The sequence below is a fragment of the Malaclemys terrapin genome, chromosome 2 (assembly GCF_027887155.1).
Source record: "Malaclemys terrapin pileata isolate rMalTer1 chromosome 2, rMalTer1.hap1, whole genome shotgun sequence".
Classification (NCBI taxonomy): Eukaryota; Metazoa; Chordata; order Testudines; family Emydidae; genus Malaclemys; species Malaclemys terrapin.
Window position 1 is genome coordinate 239,801,833 of NC_071506.1, and position 15,116 is coordinate 239,816,948.

Sequence of the window (15,116 nt, forward strand, 5' to 3'; positions counted from 1 at the left end):
AAGGTGGCCACCGGGAGGATCACTTAATTATAACACAATCCTTCAATTATTCCTGCTTTGTCAGTGAATGGGTAAATGGAACGAACATATGCATGCGCAATTGTTTATGGCTTTATGAAATAGAACTGATATTTTGCAAAAGCGTAATTTGACTCCGACAGGTTTGGTAGTAGCTACTGTTAGTCCCCAGAACCCCCCCACAGCTGTAATGGCAGGTCCGGTGTCCCCTTCGGCTATCACACCCCCACCATATAAAGAAAGGGTGTCTCGGGTTCCAGAAATCGCCCCCTCAGTGAGATTTTATCCGTTGATCACCGAGACCGTGGTGTCCAGACATGGCTCGGATAGGAATCAGGCCACTACTATGCAGGTTTGCACCCATGTGCCTTTTAACCCAGTCAACCTAGCAGCCTTTAAGGCACAGGCAGGGGAATTCTCCACGAACCCAAGCAAGTTCATCTCAGTTTTTGAAGGGTGTCTGGCCAGCCACAAGCCTGACTGGAATGACTGTAATATACTCATGAGGACCCCCCTGTCTAAGGTGGAGCAGAATCAGGTTATGTCCAAAGCAAGGGAGGAGGCACAGCGGAGACATGACCTGGATCCAAATCAGTTCCCGGTGCCCACGGACATGGTCCCCCTAGCAGATCCCAGGTGGAAACCTAATGACCCTGCGGGCCAAACTGGTCTACCTCCCCGATTGTCCAATGCCTCTACTGGAATGGGACCTGCTTTGTCGCTTAGGCGCCACCCTGCATTTCACCCAAGATGAAATAACCCTTACCTTACCCCCCGAGAATGCCTGGATAATGACCCTTGCAATTGAGCCCTCAGCCATGCAAGCCCCAGAGTGGAGCCAGTGGGAGGACAAAAGGAGGGTTAAAAAGCAGCTTTGCTGAACAGTGTTGGCCCAGAGATTTAAAAATTCCCCCACCCTTTTTGGCCAGGCCCTGGCCAGAAATTTGGAGGAGTGGGACAATGAGGACAAGGTCCTCCTCCTGCAATATGTAGAAGACTTGTTAATTGCCGCTGTGGGTCTAACCCCTTGCCTTAAAGCCACTGTGAGCCTCCTGAACGTTATTGGACTCCGAGGATATCAAGTAGCACGGAGTAAGGCTCAAATTGCCCTCCCAGAAGTACAATACTTAGGGTTTCACATAAGGCAGGGGGAGCGTCAGCTTTCAAACAAAAGGAAGGAAGTTATCTGCCAAGTTCCTATCCCAAGCAATTGCAAACGGCTTAGGGCGTTTCTGGGTATGGCAGGCTTCTGCAGAATATGGATCCCAGAGTTTGGACTGTGGGCTCTAAACCCTTGTACAAATGTGTTAAGGGAGCGGATCACGACCCCTTTCACTGGTCCTCAGAAGCCAACAAGCCATTTAAGGTTTTAAAAAGGAAAGCTATAGGACACCAGAGGTTGTACTGAGTGGACTCCTCAAAAGTGGGTGTGCTCATCCTGGTTTGTTGCTCCAAAGCTCTGTATAGAAGTTATTTTACTAAAAGGGTGTATAATGGCAATGTGTATGTGTTCATTGTTAAACAAAAGTGTATAAGTAAAAAGTGAAAGTTTCCTTTGTAGGTTAAAAAAAGCCCAAAAACAAGTTAACTGAAAAAAAAATATAGCTAGCAAGCTCAGTCCAAAGATAAGATGCTGGCCCCATCCAAGGACATTGTTCACAGCTAAGACTTGGCTGACAACCAAAAAAAGGGGGCCTAAATGTGCCCAAGCAACTATAAGATCTGCAAAACACTGCCAGGCATTAATGAAATGTGTTAGGTTTCTTTTCTCACAGATAAAAGAAGTGCTAACCAAAGACCCTAGCAGCCCTGCCATTCATTGAAACAAGGAGACTAAGTCTATGTAAAAATCCACCAACAAAAGACTGCTTTGGCTCCATGCTGGAAAGGCCCTTTCCAAGTCCTGTTAACCACCAACACCGCTGTGAAGTGCCAAGGACTGCCTACCTGGACCCATGCTTCTCACTGTAAAAAGACCCCTCCACCTCGGGAGGACTCTCCGACTAATAATAAGCCTATTTCTTCTTCTAGCTCTGCTGTGCCTTCTGGACAGCAGGAAAAAAAAAAAAACCACAAAGGTGAAGTGCTAGTAACCTCTCCCTTGTCCACTGACAGACCTACTGTGCCTTTGGATTTTTCTAGAAAAAGCAAAACTATTACAGGGTAATGTGCTAGTAACCTCTCCCCTGTATGATGCTGAACCACACTGTTTCAGGAAGAGAGAAAAAGGAACACTTGCTTCATTGAAACCACAAAGTCCAGGGATTCCTGACTACAAAAGACATTAAGAACTGACCCTGGTGAAGAAACAAAGAATTATACGCTGGCAGGGAGGCTCTTACCCAGCTTATAAGTAAATATTTTCTAACCTCTGGACTTAGACTCATAGCATCCCAGGTACAGGCTAAAAAAATAACCCTCAACCGGGAGTGTCAGTGCCACCAGCCACTCTGGAACCTACCCCAGGCCCGGGATTGGTTTGGCAAATAAATTTTACTGAGTTCCCCCGGACCCAAGGGTTCAAATACCTCCTCGTCTTGGTGGATCGATTCAGCGGATGGCCCGAAGCCTTCCCAGGCCGTAACAACACTGCCAAAACGGTGGCCCTCAAATTTGTCAAGGAGATCATTCCCCGCTTCGGGCTCCCCCAGTGGATGGAAACTGACAACGGAACACACTTCACGTCACAAGTCGTTCAAAAGATATCGGATGCCCTACAGATCCCCTGGAAGCTCCACACGCCATGGTGACCGCAGGCCAGTGGGGTAGTAAAGCGTACAAATCAGACTCTTAAGCAACACCTCTAAAAGGTCTGTCAGGAGGGTTCTTTTCGATAGGCTGATGCTTTGCCCCTCGTTTTGCTTCGCGTCCGCGCTCTCTCTAAGGGCAAATTAGGACTCAGTCCCTTCGAAATTATGTTTGGAAGGGCATGGCCTCTGAACAGTACACCGGTTCTGGCAGGGGAGTGGGAAATGGGGTACGGTTTCTTATCTCAGTACATGTGCTCTCTGTCTGCTGTTCTTTTTTCTCTCCACAGGTACACCAAAGATTCACAGCATCTTCCGCTGGATGCCCCGATCCACTCCTTGCAGCCAGGCAATTCCGTACTCGTTCGGACCTGGAAGGACGAGCCTCTCCAAGAGAAGTGGAAGGGACCCCACACCGTCCTGTTGGTTTCCCATACAGCAGCAAAGATCAAAGAACACAAAAACTGAATTCATCACTCCCGTCTGAAGGCAGTTCCTGCTCCTGAACAGTGGACCGTCCAGCCTGCTAAAAAAAACTTCCAGCGACAATCTGGGACTTAAACTGTTATTTAAGCAACAATAAGGTTTGCTGGAAATGCCTTGTGCTCCCTTTAAACAGTCGCAGCGCACTCTCAGCGAGAACTCTGAGCATTGGTTGTGTTTGTTTTCAGGTGACCAGCCTAACCTATTGGCCTGGTCCCTTTTGTTTCTAATCTGTCTGCTGTTGGTAATTATTCTTTTGTGGGCATTTAGGGAATTGTAATTACAGCATGGGTTCAGGTCCAAGGTCTGCCACCATGCTGCTTTGTGCCATGGAAGCATTCCTCTCGTTAACTCCCGTTTCCCCCCAAGCACATGCGGAATGGGGAGGAATCCCTAACAACTTGGAAACAAACACGTATGAGGCCCTGAAGGTTGCCTTTGCCCAGGAATTCAATCTCTCCAATTGTTGAATATGTTCCCAAATCCCTCGCCATTCGGCAGGGCTACCCTGGAGAGCCATTCCCCAAAATTGGTCTGACACCTGTCAGCTCTGGCTGGCGTGGAACTCTTCTAAGCTTGGGGACAAAGCGGTAAAACAAAACTGCATCATAGAAGCCCCCTTTAGCCTGCTAGGAAATGACACCTGGAGGCCATTTAGTAATGCTACCACCATTCCACAATCCATTAAATTAGCCTCATCCCCTGTGGGCCTGTTATGTTACCAAGAATCTAAGCAGAACAACACCAGCACCCTTCCCTGGTGGTTTGCTGGCAACAGTACCTGCCAATACTACCTGTCCCCTGATGCTAACACCAGTATGCCCCTGTATAACGCCACAGGTCACCGGGTGGGCGATGTGCCCCAAACCTTTTCACAATACACGGCAAGCCTAAGTAAAAGTGGCAACAATTCCGTGTTACGGAATGGCCAAATGTATTATATATGTGGCCACAGCACCTATAAGACACTGCCCAACCGCTGGTATGGTAGCTGTTACCTAGGGTTTCTGGCCCCTCCCCTGCGAGTTCTCCCCCAGCCCCAAGTGGCCGTCCCCGATGGCACCGGTCTCTATATGCCACCCCTGAACCGATTAGTAAAAAAAAAAAAAATCGACTCGGTATAATTCTCCTCCCGTCCTATGGCATGGGATGACTGGCCCAGCTCTATAAAAGGCTCTCTGTATTCCTTACCCAGTTTGCCAATGACACCCTGGCCATAAGAAAAAAGGCATAAGCTCCGAGCTGTACCAGCTTCAATTGCTGGCTCTGCAAAATCGCCAGGCCCTGAATTATATCCTGGCCTCCCAGGGCGGAGCACGTGCCCTTATCGGTAATGAATGCTGCACATACGTCCCAAATAACGCAAAGGACATTAACAAGCACAACCTGTCCTCTGAACAGGCCTTTAATCAGTGGAAGACCCAGGAACAGGAACCCACTCTATTTAATACCCTCTGGAGCTGGCTCCCTAGCCTAGGGGGCTTGGGAGGTGGTCTTGTCCGCCTCTTGCTTACAGGTCTCGTACTTTGTTTCCTCACCCTAGCTCTCTTCTCATGCCTGAAATGTTTAATGGTTAAAGTATGTACCACCTCTAGAAGTCAAGACACCTCCTTTTCCCCTTTAATCAATAATCCTAAGGCCATGGCCTTAAAACACATTTTGTCCTCAAATGAGAAAACAAGCTGGTGCCTTTTGAGTGTTCTCAAAGGAGGGAGTTGTTGGTGTCACTAGGCATCACCCTAGGTAACTCGGGGGGTTGGAAGACCACGAGAGTTAATGAAGCCCCCCCACATTACGCCAAGGTGAACCAAAGCCCCTCCATGTTAATCTTTACTAACCTCACAGGCCAGCAGCTGGCAAGCGGTAGTGATAAGAGGAACTGTAGTACTCTCGGCCGGGGTTCGGCCCTCAGCGGGGCTGTGGGGTATCCCACCGCCTCGCTACACAGGGGCTGAGGCAATGTCTATAGCAGCCCAGGCCCTAGGTCAGGGCGGGGCAGTAAGCAAATAGTTAGTCAGTGACCCAGGCCTTAAGCAGGGGCTGGGTCAGGGTTTGTAGCAGGTCCCAGCCTCTCTAGGCCAGGGAAACAGAGGGGAGTCTGCCACCCAAGGAGTGGGTGGCAGGGGGGACACAGGCCCTCCCACTCCACTGCATCCCAGCCCGGGGCCCTAGCAGCGACGGACGTTCACTGCTGTCAGTGGGGATCCTGGCTGCAACACACTGACATCGGCTTCGGCAGTGCAGCAGCCAAACTGGGGTCGGCTGCCCCCAGGCTACTTCCACACTCCCCCTCATATGGTACCTGGGCCATCCTAGTGTCATTGGTACTCTCCACCAGCATCGGCTCCTCTGGGTAGGTAGCTCAGGGTGGGCTTGGTTCCTCCTCGGGGTAGCAGGAACGGGGCAGGCTTGGCCAATCCTCCTCAGGGTAGCTGGCACAGGGCAGGCTCGGCTCCTCCTCGGGGTAGCTGGCACGGGGCAGGCTCGGCTCCTCCTCGGGGTAGCTGGCACGGGGCAGGCTCGGCTCCTCCTCGGGGTAGCTGGCACGGGGCAGGCTCGGCTCCTCCTCGGGGTAGCTGGCACGGGGCAGGCTCGGCTCCTCCTCGGGGTAGCTGGCACGGGGCAGGCTGGGCCAGTCCTCCTCAGGGTACCTGGCGAGGGGTAGGCTCGGCAGGCCTGGTAAGTCAGCAGGCCGGTCACAGCCTGTGGCTGTCTCCAGGGCGGGAGCTCAGCCACAGACGTCTGCTCTCTCTGCCGGCGTGTGCTCCACTGAGCTCTGCAGGCGGGCTTTTATACTTCCGGGTCGGGGCTGTGACCTCTGAGGGGCGGGCGCCGGACCCGGTGGCTCCGCCCATGTTGGTAGTAGGGGAGGTTCGGCCCTCGCGGGGCTGTGGGGTATCCCACCGCCTCGCTACAGGAACCTACATGCTTCTAGCTGAAGAACAAGATTACTTGCAGAAAGGAACAGTGCGAACAAGCTGCACAGCCAAGGTCGTTTAATGTAACTACTGCAGAGTGAGGAAGGGGGAGAAGGTAGGAATAAATAAATAAACTGCTTGTCTCAGTGCTCTTAATTTGAGACATGCGGGTCTCCTAGTGCCTATTCAAAGCTCTTGAATAAACTTTGTCTGCTTCTCCACCCTGGTGTGTTCATTGGCGCGAAGCACACCGGGCAACGAACCCCGCTGTTGCCCCCTCGGGCCCTCTGTGCCGGCAACACAGTGTACAATGCTTCCCTCTTCAAAAGCCTTTAAAATAAAATTAAAAATATAAACATCCCATACTTCTGCAAGGCCTAAATACAATAATCTTCCTCTCATAGAAAATATGTTTATTGTCACATCTGTGGAGGGAGACAATACAGTGGAGGAAGGATGAAAAACAAACCAACCAAATTAACCCTCAAAGCATGTTCCTCACCTACCAGCACTGCAATTCCATTATTTTATTGCCATAGGCACTGGACATTTTTCCCTTATGTCTACACTGCGATGTAAGACCAGGGTTCAAACTCAGGCTCAAGCATAACTCTCCTTCTGTTTACACACAAATTACATTAACCCAGGGCTCAGACCCAGGACCCCATGGGTGTGAAGGGTCCAAGTGTAAGTTAAGCTGGGACTTAGAATTCAAGCCCTATTACTTTCCAGCCTAGACACAGCCCCACTGGACTCATGCTCTGGGAGTCCTCCAGAAGTATCCCACAATCTCACAGGCCAACTTACTTTGTCCTCTGGACTGTCCAGTTTGGTGGCTAGTCAATTTTACCCACACTGCACCACAAACAAAGGGTTAGAGCGGACACATTTTGGAACGGTGCTAAGAAGTCTGGAATATGGGTGGTTAGACTCGGGTCCATTATAAAGCAGTGTAGACACTGGAGATCCAGGTTAGGACCTAGGGTTCAACAATTCCTAACCTGCAATTATAAATTAATATAGATGCTCAAGCCATAGGTTAACAAACCCAGGGTCTGCTAACTCGAGTTCAACTAACCCAGGGCTTACAGTGCAGAGTAGACATACCCTATGCGGTCTTAAAATTACAATGCAAACTCCTCAGGGTAGAAGCATGTCTACAGCACAACTTTTATAGTTCAATCGACAAAGGTCCTACATAATTATTCTTATTCGGTAGTGTGAAAGCAGTGTGGTCAGATTTTCCTGCAACTGAATGCTTACAGTGAGAGCACTCTGGGACTTTAAAATTTTAGATGCTGTACTCCCCAAAACCCCCATGCCCAGCACGACTTCCACATGGTACCGCCTCCTATATCTCTGGTCAACCCACCCACATTCTGTGTGTGTTCACTCTAGCCCTTACCCTTGCTCCAGGTGCCCTCATCTTCTGTATCTTTAATGTAAAAGGGAAAAATTCACCCAGTTGCAGAAGTCCAGCATTAGTCCTAAACACCACTCAAGTCTCCTTTAGACCTATTTTGAAAGCTGCAGTGAGAATTGAACGGTGCTTAGGCCTCAGGCAGAACTTCTGCCCAGGGATGAATTTCACCCTCTAGGCTAATCCCTATCCCTGCAGTATGCAAAGTCCACTTTCTGCCTTTCCCTGCTGGAGGAACATGGTTGCCCAGCAGCAGTTACTGAGGAAGAGTGAAGTGTAGAGATTAGCTGTGAATTTAAATTTTTTTTAAAAAGAGAAGCCAGGATGAGGGGAAAGCATTCCCACGCACCCATGAACAGGCTCCTGTGGGGCGGGAGCTTTCAACTGGCAACAGTAAATCTCAAGACTTTGTCTCTGTAAGAAGGGACTCCATCAGAGTGAGGAGTAGAGAGAGGAGGAGAAGGACCCACTCTTTTGCATTCCTCCCTCTCTCCCCAAAAAGGCTTGAGGGAATTGAAAGGTTTGGAGCCACCAACGTGCCTTTTTCACTGAGCCTTCTTCACCTTCTGCCTGAGATGAAGTCTTGAGGTTAATAGGTCCCTGTTGCCAATTGAAACCTCCATGCCAAAGCAGCCAATTGGAGGCAAAAAAAAAAAAAAAAAAAAAAAAAAAAAGCTTTCTCCTCATCCTTTACTGGAAGGTGTGCTGTGCAGGTTTCTCCATGAGAGGGAACAATAAGGGCGTAGATAATCACCATTTCTCTGAACAACTGATATGTTTCCATAGAACTACGGGCTGGGAAGTTACTGTGTCTCGCTATACCTGGAAATTACAGTTTGAAATACTGCAACACAATACCACATCTGGTGGTTGCTGCAAGGTTTGTCATTAACTAGAAGGGGAAGCAGAAGAACAGTACCTTGTTTTTTTTAAAACTGTAGTTTTTATGAGACATTGAGCATAATACAATGCATACATTACTGAGAAGACAGAAGATGAACCAATAATTCAGAACATATTGCTATTCCTTTAGTACTCCCATGGGGGAAAAGAACATCAGACAGTGGAGACAATGTTCTATGCACAGTGATGCAAGTATGAATGTTATCCCATTTTAATTTTGTAATTATTTTCTTATTTCATGTTTGATTCTATTTTGTGCAAGAAAGCTAAATATTTGATTGGTTTTGTAAGTTTCGCTGTTTCTTTTTTGTTTTAAGTTTTTAAAAATCAGTTACAACTTTTGGAGTACATGCCAAATGATTTTTCATCTCCAAGATCAATTGTCACAGACAGTGACGCTGATAACAGAAAATGCACCACAGACAGTAGAGATAATCAATTTGACATTGATAGTCCAGTTAGTGAACAGAAAACCTTTTCTCTATGCAAACACAGCTCTGTCAGATACTGATAATAGATTCACAGTTATTGTAAAAATGACCAGTACTGAATTTATGACAAGTTCTGCTTATATTCTCTAATAAGCCCATCATTAAAATGTATGTCAACTACCATTTCAAGTTTTTTTCTTCTGAAAAAGAATGTATACACATGCACAGTTTGCTAGCACATGCAATTTTCTGATAAACCACAAAAACCTTGAATTCATTTTTAGGAGTCTAGGCAGTGAGCCAGATATGATAAAATATTGGGTCTTCATGTTATTTGTGTTGAACCTTTAGATTGCCTTAAAAATAATGCAGATGACAAGTAAACAGAGCCTCAGCATTGCCTTGGAGCCCTGTCATATCCATGTGAGTTGCTCACATTAGAATCTGCAAAATAAGTACCTTCTGGAATGACATTGCATTTATTGAGTAGAGCTGACAAGCTAAAGAATGAATCAAAATGAGCTTGTTCTGATGGAAGACCCTGCTTACTCAGAAGTTTGAAGCTTTACAGTGTCAAAGCAAAACACTGAAATTGTGCATTCTTATGTTGCCAATTCATATGGGTGATGTGATGTTTGAGATTTCTGAATTGTACTACTGTGACAATGCGGTTCTGGCGGAACCCAACTGAGAGTGCCAACTCAGGACAAATTGCTAAAACAGGGCAATTACGGCCCAAGGCTGGGGTTTTTCCACCTCTAAGGCAAACCAAACCAGCCAGACTAAGACTTCGGTCTCATCCCACTGGCTAACCGCAAGTCTCCCAAGCAATCTCCTTAGACACTCCAGTTTCCCAGTATTACCACCAGTGCCACTCGTTATGGGGACAAATGGTTATGAAAACCAATACCCCAGTAAAAGAAAAAGGTTCTCCTGATCCCAAAGGACCAAGCCCCAGACCCAGGTCAATATACAAATCAGATCTTACCCACAAATCACTCTGCTGCCAATCCTTTAGAATCTAAAATCTAAAGGTTTATTCATAAAAGGAAAAAGATAGAGATGAGAGTTAGAATTGGTTAAATGGAATCAATTACATACAGTAATGGCAAAGTTCTTGGTTCAGGCTTGCAGCAGCGATGAAATAAACTGCAGGTTCAAATCAAGTCTCTGGAATACATCCCCAGCTGGGATGGGTCCTCAGTCCTTTGTTCAGAGCTTCAGTTTGTAGCAAAGTTCCTCCAGAGGTAAGAAGCAGGATTGAAGACCAGATGGAGATGAGGCATCAGCCTTATATAGTCTTTTCCAGGTGTAAGAACACCTCTTTGTTCTTACTGTGGAAAATTACAGCAAAATGGAGTCTGGAGTCACATGGGCCAGTCCCTGCATACTTTGCTGAGTTACAAGGCGTATCTGCCTTCTCTCAATGGGTCCATTGTATAGCTGATGGTCCTTAATGGGCCATCAAGCAGGCTAGGCAGAGCTAATCTCAGCTTGTCTGGGATGTCACCCAGAAGCATAGCATAAGTTTGCCATACAGACAGTATAGAACCAATATTCATAACTTCGACTACAAAACTGATACACACATAGAGACAGCATAATCATAACCAGTAAACGATAACCTTGTCCTAGACATCCCATTTGACCCCCTTTATACAAGATTTGCATGCCACTACAGGACCTTGGTTGCAACAATGATCTATACGGTCCCAGTTTATGTCAATAACGTCACAACTACACAGTTATAAACGATTCCTCATAGAAAGTAAAGTTGTTCAAGTCGCTGTTTTACAACAAATTAAGAAGATAAAGTTGTACAAGATAATACAACAGTAGATCATTTTTCCCCAGGTCGGAAACATTGTTACCAAGTATTTCAAAAGGTTGCCAAGAGATTTCAGTGACTTTCAAATGGTTTAAACCGGTAGAGGACAACTTAATTTTACAAACTTAAAAAATAAGAGTAGAATTTTCAAAAGTGCTGGATTGGCTGAACTCTGCTTCTATTCAATAGTAAAAGACTCCCGCTGATATGAATGGGACCAGTTATGACAACACTGTGCACTTTTGATAATTCCACCCTAAACATAGAATAAAATAAATTTATAGGGCTAGATACACAGCTACAGATGGGGATGGGAGCAAGAACTCTTCACTCCTCCCTTTATTATTATTAGTTTTGTGTGTGCATATGTCTTGTGTAATGGGCTGGCTAATATTGCAGCACCAGTGCTTAGGGCAGCACAGAGGCTGCTAAAAAATTGTCCCCCACTGGGAGCAAATGGCAAGGCTGGCCCAGGACCAAATGGCACCCCAGGCAAGGAGCGTCTTTGGCACCTCCCTCCATTTTTTAAACTTTTGAATTCCTTATTTTTATTGCATTTGTAATCCATTTCACAACTTTGATGCATGATTTATCCCTGTCATATAAGAAGATAAATTTGCACGCTAGGATCTGTAAAGCTGTATTTATTCATGCCATACATAAGCAAATAAAAAATTCATTTCCTCTTATCTTATAGAAACTTCTAAATTTTAAGAATAACTGAAATGTACAAACATGAAGAAATTGAACTGTGCACCAACATTGGGTACTAAATAGAGCTACAGTGGGTGACAGCCTTAGAACGTTAACCCTAGTCCTTTAGTTCAAAAGGTCGCTTTAATCGCCTTTGCCCTTGTGAAATGAAGCAAAGCGTCAGAGAGATCCAAAGACTGGATCAAACAATAAAATAACAAGCAATGTCAGTCTCTCATTGGCCATTGTCAATTGAAGATATGTTTTAATGACCCTGAGCTTTGCAAAGCTGCTCTCACCATTCGTGATTGTGACCAGCATCGTGGGCAGAATCCGCAAAGCTATCCACACATTAGGGAAAGTGTCTTTCGGTTCTGCATCATGAATGAATGGAGAACTTGGAGTGGAGAGTGCTTCCCATGTGGCAAAATGTGACAGATGTTGTCCCATTTGACATAGAGGTCTTTATCATTGATGTCCAAACATTCCCCATGTGTCAGCATCCAGTGAAGGTCTGTACAATTGTTCAAGAGTGTTTTCCTGTCCACCGGCAGCTTACTAAGGTCATACAAAACCCCCCAGGTCTTTTGTGGTGTTTCATTTGTCCAAACCTTTCTTCGATGGACACTCGAGCGGTGTTAAAGAGCAAGCAAAAACATTCCTCTTTAATTTTATTTCTGAGCTTCCCACTACTCATCTCTGCTTTCGTAACCAAAGTGTCTCTTCTTCTGATGAATATGAGTTTCCTTGCAGACACGCTCAACTCCTAAGTTTTCCACCATTTCTTTGGCAGCAATGATAGCATCTTCAAATCCATTGTCTCTCTTGGCCACAACGAAATCAAGGCAGCTTCTCATCAAAGTAGTAGAGGTCATGATGTCTATTAACTATGTTTGTAATGCCTTATTTACACTGTTTACTGGGAACAGAGTATCATGCCAAACCACAACCGAGACCAGAAATTTGAAGTCAGTGATTTGGTTTGACAGGCTTTGCCCCTCATGTTGAATTCCAGCTGTGACGGGTTGGATCACAGAAACCCCTCTGGGAGCTGCCACCTGATGTGCCAAGACTACTTCTGCCCCTGCTTTCCTGCCCTGTCAGCTTAGGACTTCAGTGCCCTGCCTGGTTTGCGAGTGGGGAAGTATTGCCTCTCATCAGTGCCCAAGGGTGGTGTGTAATTTTCCCAGGTTACGGGGTGAGGGCTCAAGATGGTTCTGTGTTGTATTGTTGAAAAGGAACCCCTAGATATTGAACCTGGCCCTGGTTGCTGCCAGCTCCACCTGGCAGAAGGGTTACAAAAATAATAAAAAATAGAGTGGTGACAGTGAATCATAGTGTTAGGGTATGCTTAAATATGGATAGTTGTTTATAATTATAGAAGTTTAATAATTATTAAAGATATTTTGGGTGGTTATAGCAATAACAAGATGGCAGTCGCAAGCAGTCACATTCAGAGAAATTCAAAATGGAGGTCTGGGACCGATTCGGCCAGAGCAAATAGGTAGGCTGAGGTGAGATAAAGGTCGCTCCAAAACCTGAAGGGAGTGTGATTTGGCATTTTTGTCAAATGATTTGCAACAAAACCAGAACACTTTGTCAGTTGTTTTTTAGTAAACTAGCCAACGCCGATTCAGTTTCTCACCATTCTTGAGCACCCTTTCACAGTGTGACTTTTAGAAGTGTCACTTCTGCTCATTTACTGGAAATGTCATATCCTCGATTTTGCCTGGCCCATTCAAAATTGTACAATCACTATCAGCAGAGTTTAGGATGGCCGGACATAAAGCAAGATCTGATGTATCGATTTGTAGTGTACAGTTTTTCTCACTGCGGTTTCTGTCATCATGCAAGGCTGATTCTTCTTTATCTTATCTCTCCTTTTCATGTAAACCGGATTTTTCTTCATCGTCACTCTCCTTTACATCACCAGGAAAACTAGACGATTCTCCATCACTTTTCTCACATTTCCATTCCTTATCGTCAGATAAAGCTGCTTATTCTTTAGTAATAGGATTTCCATCATTTTTATGCTTCACGCCTCAATTTCTTCAGCACTGGGACAATTGCTACTGCCAAAAGCTGGGTCTATGTTGTTCAGTTTCAGATATTTTCCCATCAAATTTGCCTCTTTGTAAGCGGCGGTATGGTCCCGCTATTTTGGGGAATTTTCCTGGCTTAGACATTACCCCAGTGAAATGGGCTAGTGAAAGTGCTCCCACTTCCTTTACCCAGAGGCCTGCCTGACATCAAGGGCTCCCCTTCCACTCTCCTGTGTGTCTGAGTCCTCATAATCCCAACAAGGCTGAGGCCAGGATTCCTGAGGGGCTCGACCCCAACCTTGTCGTTGTCACTTAGGGCAGGAGCTAGGGTGTCCCAACTCTGGAATGCTCTCTCTACACTGGATGCTTCCCTGACCCACTAACCATTACATTCAGTTCAAAGCAAATACAATTAATTCAACAGCAATCAATTAAAAAAAATAAGGAAAAAAATGGGAAAGATTAAAGGAAAACACACAACCCCGCTCTGTGGCACGGGGACATCACAACCATCAACTCTGGAATGTAAGTGTAAGCGGGGGAATGGTCCCGCTATTGTGGGGAACTTTCCTGGCTTCTGCACTACCCAGGTGAAATGGGCTAGCGGAAGGATCTGAGTCCTCGCTCCCACTTCCTTTACCCAGAGGCCTCCCTGCCCTCGAGGACTCCCCTTCCACTCTCGTGTCTGGCAGAGTCCTCGTAACCCCAACAAGGCTGGGCCCAGGATTCCTGGGGGGGCTCAACCCCCAAACTTGCTGTGGTCACCTAGGTCAGGGGCTAGGGTGTCCCACTCCGGGGTACTCTCTCTGCACTGGATGCTTTTCTGACCCACTGATCATTACATACGATTTAAAGCAATACAATTTAATTAACAATTAGTTTAAAAAGGAATAAGGAAAAATGGGAAAGGTTGAAGGAAACACATCACCCCGCTCTGTGGCAGGGAACATCACAAACAGTGTATCTGGAATGTCAGGGCAGTTCACAGTCTGTTTCTTGTAGGTCCCAGGCCTCCTTCTCAGGCTCTGGCTGTGCTGCAGGGATGCTGCGGGTTGGACACTTGCTCTGGTGGTGGCCACACGCTCTCAGGCTCTGGGTGACAGGACCCTTCTTCCCAGCATCACCTCCGCCCTGTCAGGGTTACGATCCCCCTTCAAGTCTGGCCTGCAAGGCCTCTTGGCTGAGGCGTCTCCCCGTGCTGGGCCCGCTGCCCAGGGTCCCTCTCACTCTTCCCAGCTGCTCACCACACCCAGCTCCGGACTGCTCCAGCTCCAGCCCCAGCCATGCGAAGCCAGGTATGGAGCCTGCCTGTGTCGCCAACCGGACTTTTAATGGCCCGGTCGGCAGTGCTGACCAGAGCTGCCAGGGTCCCTTTTCGATCGGAAAACCAGACACCTGGTAACCCTAAGCTGAACCCAGCCAAAGTCCATCTGCACCCAGCTGCAGTGGCATGGAGGGCTGCAGGGCGAGGCAAACCCTGCTCACTCTGTGCCAGTGCAGCAGGGGATGGAAGGAGGAAATTCAGGCTCCACCTCAGGGTTAAGTACAGGCCAGAGCCTGCGTGGCCGGGGGCCCTTGTGACTGGAAGCAGGGGCTCCCCGCCAGGCTCCTCCGCGAGACCTTACTGCCCCTC